This window comes from Leptonychotes weddellii, chromosome 4 (assembly GCF_054177405.1).
Source record: "Leptonychotes weddellii isolate Sample4059 chromosome 4, ASM5417740v2, whole genome shotgun sequence".
NCBI lineage: Eukaryota > Metazoa > Chordata > Mammalia > Carnivora > Phocidae > Leptonychotes > Leptonychotes weddellii.
In genome coordinates, this window is record NC_138372.1 from 60,745,051 (window position 1) to 60,759,501 (window position 14,451).

Genomic DNA, 14,451 nt, shown 5'->3' on the forward strand with positions numbered 1-14,451 from the left:
GCAACAGAAATAGTCATAAACCTTCCCACTGGACCACAGAGTCTCCCAAGTGATTTATAATGCAGTCACTAAATTAATTTATCCCTTGTTTTCTCTTATTTTCTTTAACTATTTTTGAGAAATTTTATAGATTTCTTAAATATAAGCAAAATTAGTGTCTTCAGTCATTTTATAACTTGTCATATGGTATTATACTGGGCTTTTCTGGATATTTATTTTTAAAAAGTGTTTGCTAATGAATTTATATTTCTATGTTCCTCAAATTGATCATCAAATCATTCACTATATTAACAGATACTATGTTTTTGAAAGGAATGTCCTTTTACATTTATGTGTCATGAAAACAATGCATTTAATAATAACTAGTATTTATATATTATATTATCAATTAAGACACTTGGTGGGTGAAAAACAAACTCAAACTGGCTAGTGATAGAAACATTTCGCTGGCTTATTCAAATACCAAGGAAGGTTAGATGCAGAGGAAGGTTTAATTCAAGTGAAGTCACAAGAACCCAGCTCCCTCCATCTTTTGACAAAGCTCTCCCCCACACTGGTTTTAGGTCCAGGTGCTACATGATAGCAAACTGGCTGGGAGGAGCTTGAAGTATGTGCTTCAAGATTTAAGGCTGGTGGCAGAAGGCTGGCAATCTTTTCTTCCAACAGCCTTAACAAAAGAGTCATTGTAAACTATTTTCTCTGGTTGGGTCATTGCCCAACCCTCAACATTTCCCCTCCTCAGCTTTATTGAGATATAATTGATACATAACATTGTATAAGTTTAAGGTGTATAATGTGATGATTTGATACGTGTGTGTGTGTGTATATATTGTGAAATTATTACCACAATGAGGTCAGTTAACATAGTCAACCCCTCACATAGTTACCATTTGTGTGTATGTGTGTGTGTGTGTGTGTGTGTGTGTGTGGTGAGAACATTTAAAATCTACTCTTTTAACACCTTTCAGGTATGTAATACAGTATTGTTAACTACAGTCAGGTGTAACCGGAGCCAGGCCTAAATCATACCTCCACTTTGAATGCTGCAGTTAGAATCAACTATAACACAAGAACACAGACCAAAAGTGGGGAAAATGGGCATGTTTGTTCTGAACACTTATAAACCATATTCAGGGACAGATTCCTTGCTATCATCAGTGGCCCTGATAAGTGTAGGAATATTGTAATAAATGTATCTCTTTAGTATATCTATACTTTGTTAAGTTTTCCCAGTATCACTTGCAGAACTCTTGTATCCTACAAATTTTCCCAACCTAAAGTTTTCCCTCTGCGTTCTAAATCTTCATAAGCAATATCATTTAACTAACACATTTACAACACTAGCTAAAATAAACTTTCATATATGGAAGATGTTCAGCCACATAAAAACATTTAAGGTAGGTTGTATTCACATGATTCAGGTAAAAAAGATGAATCTCGGAGTTGATAAATTACTAGATGTAGTCCCACCGTTTGTACATCCTGGAGCCTAGACTAGAACATAGTTCATCTTAACTCAAACCCTGTGTTCTTTCCACTAGCTTTCTGCCTTATCCAATCCATATCCATGTAAGCTTTCATTCTCCCATTTAGAGCAGACACTGGTCCAACTTTTTGCTAATTACCAAGTCTGTCATAGATCAATTAACATAATTATTCATGCCCCCACCGTATGTCTACCACAATAGTTAATCACTCCTCTATTATTGAATATAAGGTAATGTCCCATTTTTTGGTTCCTACAAATAACATAGCCATGAAGGTCTTTGTACATAAATCTTTGCTCGCATCACCTTAGGAAAAATTACTTGAGAGAGAATTGCTAGTTTAAAGAGTATGAACATTTTAAGGGTTTTTGAAACATAATGCCAAATTGCTTTTCAGGAAGGTTGTACCAATTTGTGTTCCTGCCAGAAGCGAACGAACACAACAGTTTTAATTTGCTTTGGGGTGGGGTTGGGGCTGGGAATTAATAGTATCACATTTTTACAGCACTTGAGGGGAATTTTACTCCCTCACCTCTGTGTTACTCTCATGGCTACACAGTTTTTTATGGTAAGGGAAGTATCAAATCAGGCGCTTCTAACTCAAAACAACAGAGAACTTTTCTGGGTCCCTAATAGATTGGCTAAAGGAGAGAGTAGAATAAAGGGCAGGATCAGAGTAGATACAGGGGTGAACCGAGAAATGGGATTGTTGTTTAACTGAATGTTGCTGCAAGCTCCTTTCTTATTTTGCCCACAAGCCATCCTTTTCAGGGAACAAAATGCACATGAGAAATTCCATCAAAGTAGATTGTGCATTTGTTCAGACTGGGCCTGGGCCTATAATGTCCACTGCCCCCGAGTTGGCTTTCTGTATCAGTACAGGAAGTGAAGAACATTAAAGAAAACAGCCTCAGCTAAAACCATTCCCCCAGCTCTGGGAGTACTGTGCATACCATCTGAGATGCCTTAGTTTGGCTTAAAAAGCTGAGTTTCTAGAATCCCCTACATATTTATTTTAATACACCTAAGATGACCCTCACAATAAACTCATGTTTCTGAAAACATGGACCACCAGAGTTTTCATCAACTAGGGCGATTAGTTGCAAATTCCTGGACACTCCTGGGAACTTACTGAAACAGAATCTCTGGGGATGCAACTCAAGAATCTAAATTTTTAATAAGTGGTGCTTCTCAGACTTCAATGTCCATACGCCTCACTTAGATATCTTGTTAAATGTAGATTATGACTCAGTTTTTCTGAGGAGGGGGCCAAAGATTCAGCATTTCTAATAGGCTTCTAGATGGGGCTAATGGTTCTGTGCCATGGATCACACAAATCACAGGAGTTTGAAAACCATAGATTCAATCCATAACCTACTTTCAATTCCAATCACTTTATAAGATAAGTCAATTAGGGGGAATTGAGTTAAAAATGGGTGATACTGTAAGTTAAACTTGAGTAAACATGCCACCTGCAAGATACCAATAAAACATGTAACTCTGGTTATGAAGGATTCATATACACTAGGGAAGAAGAAAAGTATTAAGACATTTTGGCCAGTTTTTTTTTTAATATTTTATTTATTTATTTGACAGAGAGAGACATAGCGAGAGCAGGAACACAAGCAGGGGGAGTGGGAGAGGGAGAAGCAGGCTTCCCGCAGAGCAGGGAGCCCTACGTGGGACTCGATCCCAGGACCCTGGGATCATGACCTGAGCCGAAGGCAGACGCTTAACGACTGAGCCACCCAGGCGCCCTTAGCCAGTTTTATAATCTAGATCAGGTACTGAAATCCATAAAATTTACTCGAGGTCATTTTTATACCAATTCTTCATCTTCCACATCTAATGTTATGACTTATCTTAGTCTTACTTACTCTATAATTTTGTTCATGATGTGGACATTTTGCCATTGGTGATTTTTTTTTCTTGTTGGAGTTAAATCTAAATTGTATTATGAAGCAAATTCTAGCCCTGTTTATGGATACTACTTTGGTTCTTATTTTTAGTAGAAGTGAGGTAGCTTACTAGACCCTTCATTTTTCACAAGAAAGTGGTTATTCTACCTAAAATTGTACTGATTAATACAATATATCATTATATGGTCAAATGCCAGATGGGCTATGTGAGTTCCTGTTACTTAAATGAAGTGTGATCTTGAATTCACTGTAATTCAATTTTTAAAAATTGGCTGAGAGAAATAAGATCTTTGATGGATTTTATGAAGGATATGTTATCCATCCATTCTTCTAGTGAGAATGTCCTAAATGTATTCTAAGGAATTCTTGGATGCTCTGAATAAAATGGGTTTTTAAACAGACACATGTAGGAAGTCTGTGTATATACACTCCATAGCTTCTCCAGAAGATCTAAGCACTGAAGGGGAGCAGAATATAATCACCCCAAACTATGCCTCTTTGGCATAAACATTATTTTAGGCTGATTTTTTTTTAAGAAACAGCTGACATAGGAAAAGATCTAAAAACTGAGAAGCTACCCTTTTGTAAGAGACATTTACATGTATAGGGAAATGTACAATCTCCATCTGCTAGGGTGTCTCTTCTCTGTAGCAGGAAGAGAAAAATGACTCTAAATTTCTAAAACTCTTATCTGTGGAGAAGGCAATGACTTAAATCTGCATAACAGCCTTGCCTTTATTTACTGTGCTTTTCCTACTAACCTCTCATAACTGACTCCTCACCTCCAATATCTTCTTTTGTCTTTGTTGAAGATGTTATTTAAGGTGGCAGCTTAGAACATTTAGGGGAGTTATTCGGTTTTCCTAAGCATCTCCCATATATAGGTGGTATACATGTTATTAAAATTCTGTTTGTTTTTCTCCTATTAATCTTTTTTTTTTTTTTAATTACAGGTGCATCTCAACCAAGAACCTAGAAGGGTAGAGGGAAAATTATTTTATCTCTCCAACAGCATGTTAGTACATTAAAGGCACTGAGAATTTAGCAACCAGCAAAATAAAGAAATTATTTCTAGATACTGTAAATATTATTCTAGGCATTTAAAAAAATTACTTTGGTGTAAAGTCAAATCATCCAAAATCTGGGTACTTGTTCTTAATCATCTTAGGTACTAGCTAACAGGTATTGAACCTTGACAATTAACCAGGCCATACTCTAAGTACTTTATTGTGTTATTTCATTTACTTTCCTCAGTAAGACTAAAAGATACAGTTCCTTTTCTCATTTTATGGATAAAAAATGGGATTTTAAAAAATCTCATGCATTAAAAAATGCATTTGTGAAATCAAATGTATTACTGTCATTTTTTTTTTTACTTGCTTGTTCAGTTGGGTGCCATCAGATTATTTTCTTTGCTATATATTTTTTAAATAGTCTATGAATGCTAATAGTAAATAATAAATTAACCCATGTCTCTCTACCCACTACAGGGGCCAAGGGCAGGATGTCCCAAATGGGCCACTTTGGATGAAGATTATTTTGAGTTAAAAATCAATCAAAACTCAGCAGATTCAGGGAAAGCTCTTTACCTGGCCCCCTCAGTTGTCTTAAAACAATTCAGATAGAGAATGTGCTCCAGGAAGAGAGTTAGTACCACAGATACATTATGAAATAAACTAGGTCTAATAGACAGGGAGGAACCTAACAAGGTTGATCAAAGACCTCTGTCCCAGTGTTTTCCAGTGGCCCACAAATATTTGTTTACCAAACATTTACTATTTTTCATGTTCTTGTGAATTGTATTCCAACCCTTTGAAATCTCAGTCCCCTCCCTCCTTCTTCTTGGTTCAGAATGACGTCTATACCCCATTTTGCCTGACTGTCTTTGGAATTTCCATGTCTGTATGTGTTCCCTGTACATATACTATTAAATCTGATTTTATCCTGTTAGTCTTTCTTCTGTCAATTGGATTCTTACTCTGATCAAAAGGATCTTGAAGGGGATAGGAGTATTTGCTCCCTGATATCACCTTCCGGGAGGAGGCATTAAACAAAATCAACTCTGACTTCAATATCAGTAAGAATAATGCTTTTCTTGAATAACTATTTTTATTTTGATCTTATGGAAACTATATGGCAGGACACTGATTGTGTTTCCATTTTCCATGTTGGCTCTAGAAGAATTAGAGTTAGAAAGTGAATAGTACTGCACATGCTGTTCTAAGAATACTCTTGGAATCCCCAGTCTTTTTGCATCATCAGGACAATGGTGAATAAGAAGAAAATGGAATACTTTGGCTTGCATAAAACTGTAGTCGCCAAATTATAGCTAAAGGAGTAGAAGCTGCTTGGATTCATAGATTTTAGAATTGTAGTAGTTAAAATTTTTTTGCCTAAAAACTTTATTTCATAAAAGAAGAAAATGGATTATTTTATTTTACATAAATAAAGTACAGCAACATCACAGCAAAATCATGTCTGTTCAGATATCTTTTCACTAAACATTATTATTTATTTGTCTGCTCTCAGACAATAATGTATAACCCTACAAATATTGCTTATTTATCAGGGAATATGTTATGCTCCCGACTGATAGTAAAACTCAGATATGACAGGGTCTTTCCTCTAAAGGAGTTTATAGTTTGTTGGTGGATATAAAAAAATCAACAACAATGTGTAGTAAGAAGCAGGTGAAAAATGGAGTACCTTAATTGTTTTCACCAGAATTCCTTTCAGGTAACTCTGGGTTGTTTTGTTTCGCTATGTTTTGTTTCTGTTTTCAGAAAAGTAAGTAAGCTCCATGAGGTAGAAGATGAGATAAAAACAGCAGAAGAGACATCATTTGCTCATCATCGGAAATAAATATGAATGTGGGAGGTAGGAAAAAAAAGAAGTGAAGAGATGAGAAGAGAAATAGAAACATGACTAGACTTTATTAAATATGGAAAAGTCAGAGATTTTTGAGGAAACCAATTTTGAACAATGACTTGAACTTCTTTCTTTTGCTCAACTATAAATCTCTCTGTATCAGTTAAAACTCTTGTTTTTTTTAAAGATTTTATGTGTTTATTTGAAAGAGAGTGAGCAGGAGCAGGGGCAGAGGGAGAGGAAGCAGACTCCCTGCTGAGTAAGGAGCCAGAGGCTGGGCTGGATCTCAAGGGGTTTGATCCCAGGCTTGATCCCAGGACCCCAAGATCATGACTGGAGCCAAAGGCAAATGCTTAACTGACTGAACCACCCAGGCGCCCCAAGTTAAGACTCTTGTATAGACATATGCCCAAGCTAATTTTTGCAAAATAAAAGGAATATATCGGCTCACATAAATGACAAGCCTAGGGAGAGACTTCAAATATCATCTCACATCGGGGCATAAACAATATAACTAATATAATTTTCTTCTTTCTCAGTTGGTGGTGTTCCTTTCTTTTGCCTGTGCTTTTGTTTTTGGTTTTTTGGGTTTTTCCTACTCCGTTGTGGTGACAAAAATGTGTGTAGCAGTAGTAGCCTCAGTGTCTCAGATTCAGATCTAATGGGAAAGAAGAACTCATTCCTTATAGTTCCCACCGTGAAAAATGGACATAGATGGTGCCATTTAAAAATTGAGCCAGACTGGCCACTGCAGAGAAACTGGGACCAAATCCTTGGATTGGGCAAAATGACAATTGTTTTAAGCAATTACTTGAGAAGTAAACGGGGCATTCTGATCCTAAGACTGAAGGGTGTGGACTTTCTGAAGCGAGAATCAGTAGTCAATCAAGGTATAATCCAGAGTAGGTTAACTTGTTAAAGTCCTCATTTTTTTTTTCTCTCTTCTTAACTCATGTAATTGTGGCCCCACCCATTCTTTTTCCTTACAAATCCTCATGATTCCACATTACAAACCAGACACTTTTTGAGTTTCCACCTGAATCTGTGCTCCCCGAATTTCAATTCTTTGATCCCAGATAAATGCTCACTCGCCTCTCACCGGGGCTTTGTATTTTCAGGTTGACACCAGATAAATGTTAGCATTCACTCTGACCATTCATCTCTGAAATTATCACTCTAATGGGGGTATTTTAATGCTTTGATTTACCAAGGAAATCAAATGTAAATGAGTGTTTTAAGTTTTTTTTTTTTAAATGAGACTATTGTTTGAAAATATAAAGACTGCAACCTGAGGACTTCTGGCCTAACTTTACTACTCAAATATTTGCAGTGGTGATTCAATCACAGTGTTGTATTGACCTTTATAGGAGAAAACTTACATAAGGTGATATTTATATAGAATCTTATTAAAATAGCGGGTTTTTTTAAATTTTAGGCCAGTTTTAGGTTTACAGTAAAATTGTGGAAACAGTATGGAGAATTCCTATATACCCCAACACCCAGTTTCCTATATCATTAACATCTTATATTAGTGTGATACATTTGTCACAATTAATAAAACATCATTATTAACCAAAATCCTCTCTCTAGTTCTTATGTAACATTCTTCTTCTGTCCCAGGATCCCACCCAGAATACATTAAATTAAAAACTATGTCTCCGAAGGGTCTTCTTGGCTGTAACACTTTCTCAGACTTCTTGTTTTTAATGACCTTGACAGTTTTGAGTACTAGTCATTTTATCGGTTTGTTTTTTATAAAATGTCCCTCAATGGGGATTTGTCTTGTTTCCCTCATGATTAGACAGGGGTTGTATGTTTTTGGCAAGAAGATCCCCAAAATAAACTGTCCTTTTCATCGTGATGAAATTGCCTGTGCTTTTGTTTTTGGTTTTTTGGTTTTTTCCTATTCTGTGGTGGTGACAACTAGTGTACATGCTATCAACATAACTATCAATGTCAATGTTAAATTAACCTGTATTACCAAGGGACTTTCCTACACAGTTTATACTTTGGATTATAATCTACTGCTACTTTATTCCGTTGATCAAATTGTTCAGCTTTAGGCATTGGGAGTTCTATTATTTGGCTCCTCCATTCCTTTGACATAACCACAGCGCTGTGTGTGTGTGTGTGTGTGTGTGTGTGTGTGTGTGTGTTTTAGTACCTACTTACCTTCTGGTAAACGGGAACAGAACACTTGACCCCATAATATACTACTTTTTTTTTTTTTAAAGATTTTACTTATTTGAGAGAGAGAAAGAGAGAGAGAGAGCACATGAGAGGGGGTTAGGGAAGAGGGAGAAGCAGACTCTCCGCCAAGCAGGGAGCCCAATACGGGACTCGATCCCGGGACTCCAGGATCATGACCCGAGCCGAAGGCAGTCGCTCAACCAAATGAGCCACCCAGGTGCCCCACATAATATACTACTTTGACATGTGGATTATTTTGAGCTGAAAGCCATCAAGACCCAGCAGACTCAAGAAAAATTTTACCTCTCCTTAACTGCCAAAAATAATTTAGATAGGGAGGGCCAACTCTAAGAGACACTTATTACCAGACATAACTTTTATCTGTATGACCTATTTGTATGATCTAATTCCTAAACGTCTGTTTTCTTTTTTTTTTACCTTCGTAAATTTTTATTTAAAAATTTGGAGGTTTTTTTTTAGATCATCCATTCATTTGTTAATTTATCCAACAAACATTTATTGAGAACCTATAGTGTACTAGGTACAGAGAAGTGGAGAAAATGGGGAAAGAGAGAGAAGTAGGGGTATCCATTTTCCTATGTTCAGTCTTGCTGTCCATGGTGATAGCTTTCCAACTTAACACATTATGGGACCTTTGAAGAGAAACTAAATTTGGCTTTTAACACACTAATCCTTAGAACACATAGTGAAATTTAAGAAAGAAAGAATAAAGCCTGTTTTTCTTATTGTCTTGTAAACTGTCCCCCTCCTTTTTGAAGACTCATGCCCCATCTCATTCCCTAATTCAAAATGGCATATCAGTCTCAATGGCCCAACTTGCCCACAAAACTGTACTCTTAAAAATGAAAACATAATAAATTTAACATTATGTATATTTTACCACAGTAAAACAAACAACAACAACAACAACAACAAAACCCTAACCATCTCACCTTCCTTCATGATTTCAGAGACTTATAATCATCACTCATCTGTTGTTACTTGCCTAGTAAATAAATTTGTTTCAGCTAGACTTTGGATAGTAGCAAAACAAACAAACAAGCAAATAAACTGGCAGAGCCAATAGAGAGTATGGTAAGGGGAAGCATGCACTCTCCCATGTGGAACAACAGGTGCATGTGAAATTTTGTTGGATAGAATGGACACATTTGAGGGTAGTCTGCGTTGAAGCATCTTGTTACTGACCCTCCCAAACTGCTGTGTTCAAGGGGATACTTGGTTGATGACAATGGATTATTTATGTCAAAAGTGTAGTTGAGCCTATTCTGGCTCATGCCAAGGATATGCAAAAAAAAATATACCTTGAGACCCCTCCCTAAGTGTGCCTGGCATAGAGCTTGCTTTTGGACTCAGCCTTAGAAAGAAGCAACAACCAGCAGAAATCTTGGTAATGTTTTTTCAACATCCTTTAAGTGAGACATCAATAAAAAATTTGCTACTCTTTCAATAAATAATTTTGAATTATGACTCTTTTCTACTATATAACTTTATGAAAGTTCACTTAAATAAATTATTTAGAAGCATACTTAGTTGGTAAGAATATGCAGAAAATATACTGATAGTTAATAATATCCTAATCCTTCTGTAGTTTAAGAATGTTATCTCTAATTAGCAATTTCCAGACACGACTAGATGGTGAGAACCCATATCACAATGCCAGTTGTAGTTGGATAGTGTTAAATGTGATTTTCAACACTGGTGACCTCAGCTTGAACTTTAATCTTATTTCCTTTGGTGCCATTGGATGGTAAAGTCACCATAATGTGGTTGCATTAAAGAGAAAGATTTAACCACTTACACTACTCAAGGGTCTGCCAACCTTCTAACAAGTTAGTGTGTTATTTTTTCCCCCTTCTGTATAGGGTTAGGTGGCTTCTGGTTACCCATATTGGGAGAAGTTCCAACCTTCCTCCTGCAAGAGTTTTTACATATTCTTCTTTTTGGATTGCTTCTCTCAGCTCCTAAACTTTGTTCATTTGATTAACTTTTATTTTAAAAAAAAGGCAATATAATATATTTAAAGAAAGCCTTCCCTATCTCCTTAAATACATTAGCTTTTCTAATTTACAATCTTACAGCATGATGCATTGCTTCTTCTCATCTCTTTCTCACAGTATAAATTTACTTTTGTGTGATTTATTGATAAGTATATGTCACCACAGTAGAAGGTGAATTCAGGGCATGCAGAGAGAAGTGTCTGTTTTTTTTTTTTTTTTGTCATTATTGTATCCACATTAAATAGCACGGTATCTGATAATAAATATTTGCTGAATGAATGATCTCCTAGATGAATGGTTAAAATGGGACCCTCATGAGTATCGATGTGGAGATTAGAAACACTTACAGATCACGTGGACTGTAACTAGTATGTAGTAGAATCTCCATAAGTGTGTGTTGGTTGATAGATTTGACTACCTACCAATATCTTCTCTGATATCCTTTTGACATTTGATTACACTCTTAATTGAATGGTGTTTTTTATTCTTTATATTGTTTTATGAACATAATCATCACCTTACCAAGAAGTCTGACAAAGACATGATTCTCAGGTACTCCAAAGTAAGTACAAATTGAGATTTATTGAATTAAATTAAAAGATAATGTTTGTGGTTTTGTTTCTGTCCATCTCTTTCTCTCTCTCTCCTATTCCCTCTTTCTTTTTAAGCAGAAATGTTTCTGCAGTTGACTCTTCTGAGGAAGATGTGGGCTTTATGAAATGTTTAAGACTAATGTCATTATTCTTCAACCTGGCTTTCATTCTCATTTTCTTGATACCCACTATAAAACAGGTAAAGTTCAATTAAAGAAAGTATGTTAAATCTGGACTCTATCTTCTTTTAGAACTCTTCAGATTAAAATAATTGAATAGGTGCAAAAAAGTGTACTTCAAAGTCATGTTTTGATCTAAACTCAACATTTTAATCTTTTACAGGCAGTTTAGTATAAGAACTAGAGTTTTTCTAAACCTGATTCTCTGATGCATAAAAATTTGGGCTTAATATTCATTCATCTTAACACTAAAATATAATCAAATAAGCATCATTCATTTTTACCACAAACTTTAAATAATACAAACTATATTCATCAGATATTTTCATAGCCATAGTGAAAGTGTCTGACAGTTTTGCAAGTAAAATATAATGTTGCATATAAATTATATTACTGCTTATGTTTCATTTGAAATATTCATAATATTCATTTTGTAAATACAATATCCAGTACAAGAAAATGACAATATTGTAATTGAACTTCTATAAAAAATCTTGCCTCTGAAAATTTTAGATGAAATCAATCTTGGTTGAATTTTACTGGGGGTTAGAAAGACTAATTTACTCATCTTCTTTCTTATTCCAGGAAATGTATTGTGTAAAAAATTACTGTCACTTCTTGATTTCACTTTAATCAATAACCTGGGTAAAAGCATATAGCACGATTATAAACAAACACTCTTTACCTTGTACAGACCTCATCATGCTATTAGTAAGCCCACACAAATGTATATACTCTAACATTATTAGATTGTTATGTAATTGCATCTGAAATAAATGAAGAGTTTATAACATAAACATTGTAAGAAATATTGCAACATGTTCCCCAAACTGATATAAGCTTTAATTTTGAGGAACATGTTGTTAATACTTAATACATTTTCATCATTAATGATACCATAAAATAATTAAAATATAATCATATGGCCACCTTTATGTGAATAATAGAGCAATATAAATTTGGGGCAAGAAATGATCTAGGAGAAATGTGATCAGAATGTGCTAGGTCATTGAGAAAGAACCAAATTAAATAGGATTTTCAGTATTTTGTTCCCTTGACATTAACTACTCTTTTTGGTCCAGAAACACAACTTCCAGGGGATAAATCTGTAAAAATAATCCCAATCTGATTGGCAGATATTAACTTTTCTTGATTCAGCAAGTAGGGCAATACTAGCAATACAATGCTCTTGAATTTATTTTCAGTTTTTCTAAAGAAAATATTTGAAAAACACCAAACAAGGTGGATTTTTAGAAATTAAAGCCAATTTATATTGTTAGATTTCTTAGAAAGTTTTCAAAATTACCAGGATTGAAGATAGTCTAGAATTCCATATTTTTTTCTAAAGTGTCACAACCAAAATGTCAAGATGATCAAAGTTGCTCCCTTCCTAAACATTTAAATTATCTTCCCAAAATAAATGGAAATTGTGAGTACGCCTATTTAGTTAGGAAGAATATAATATGTAGGACTTGAAATACACACACACAGAGAATATATATTACCTAGATTTCGGAAGGAGATCATTTCTGATTTCATAATATATGTGAGAAAGATTTATTGCAGTTCCAAACCACAAAGAATCTGAGGCCAGAACTCATGAAATAATAAGACAATCATTTGCGACATGACTTGATATTATCTACACTCTTTGAGATCAATGAGTTATTACCTTCACAGAATGAAGTTTATTACTTGGCCTAATCAACTTCTCTTTATTCATGAAAGTAAAATAGAAGACATTTGGAGTGTGTGATGACAAATAAGTCCACAGATCTAGATTTCTAAACCACCCTTGTTTATTAACATCTGCAGCTCATGCAGAAAGGATGGGGACTATTCACAAAACGGATCCCGAACATGCCCGTGCTCCAGATACTTGATACAAAGAAATGAGGGTTTCTTTTTTATACTTTGTTATATAACTCAAGCCCCACTGCAAAATTTCCTTGTGGCCAATAGTGGAAGAGGTGCCTCACTGCACTCAGGTAAGGGACATAAGATTTCATGATGCTCAGTGAGAAGGGTGGATGACCTTGCCATCATAAAATAACAAATTTGGTAAAAGCTATTCAAAAAAGACAGAGAACCTATATTTGAAAGTCTAGCAAAATGTTAATGTATCGCTTCTCGGCCTTTTGGCTAAGATCAAGTGTGGAGAATGTAGATTTTCTTTTTCTGATTACTAACACATAGAATAGATGTAAGAGTTGATTTCTCCATCATTTATCTTCATTCTCGTTAACAGAGAACTTTAAATAGCCAAAGAATACAATTCTCTAGAGTGTTATTTCTCTGTTATGATCTTCTTAGCATGTAGATGAAACATAAAATTAGCTTACTGAAATTTGTAGTATCATAGAATGGTAGACCAGGCAAGAAACTAGGGCTCATTAGTCAAAGCACCTCTTTGTACAGATGAGAAAATAGTCTCTGTAACTGAAATGAATAATGCTAACAGTGCTTATGAGAGTAAATCAGTTTACCTGCAATGATTTTTTTTATTTAGCTATCAAATGGAATTAATCACTTGCTAATGTAATTGGGTTTTCAAGATAAAACTAAAAATAGACATGTATCTTTCTAGCTCATATTATTAATACATTAAACATTGAATTGAACAATTTTTTCAAAATGGAAGCTATTCTGATTGGCAGAAGTTCCTTTCCTTTGCATATAGTGTATATTGATAGCTAATCAAATTAAATGTACTTGTTTATAATACAATTAAAGTGACACAGCATGTAAATATTAGTTCCATATAAACAAATAATACTAAGATACTTGATACTCACCATATTTATAAATCTTATAAGCATAACCAGTGCAGAAAAATATTAGAAATAATCTCTTTATTTATTCATTTATAGAACTCTGTTTAAGAGTGTTTTAGGAGGGAGTAGAATCATTCCACTGTTATAGAAGGTTGGGAAAACTCTACTTTTGAGCAATAATTAGTAAATGAAAAAACCTGGCTATTGTTGGATGGAAGGCTGGCCAGCCTCTAAATTTCATTTTGTGCTAATACAACTAGTCCTTAATAAGCTGTAAAACTTCCTTTCAGCCTTTCAAAATCTATTTGCCAAATGTTCTCTTGAGGATTGGGCCCACCAAAGTAAACAAAAAGGTTAGAAGCTCTGAGCTAAAACAGTCTACAATATAATAAAGCAGAAAAACACTAATTAATAATTTAATTA

General features: G+C 34.8%; 1 pseudogene; it reads left to right on the top strand.

The window, feature by feature from the left end:
* Positions 1 to 13,376: 13,376 nt before the first annotated feature.
* On the top strand, positions 13,377 to 13,532 carry LOC115939831 (U2 spliceosomal RNA; annotated as a pseudogene).
* Positions 13,533 to 14,451: the final 919 nt, after the last annotated feature.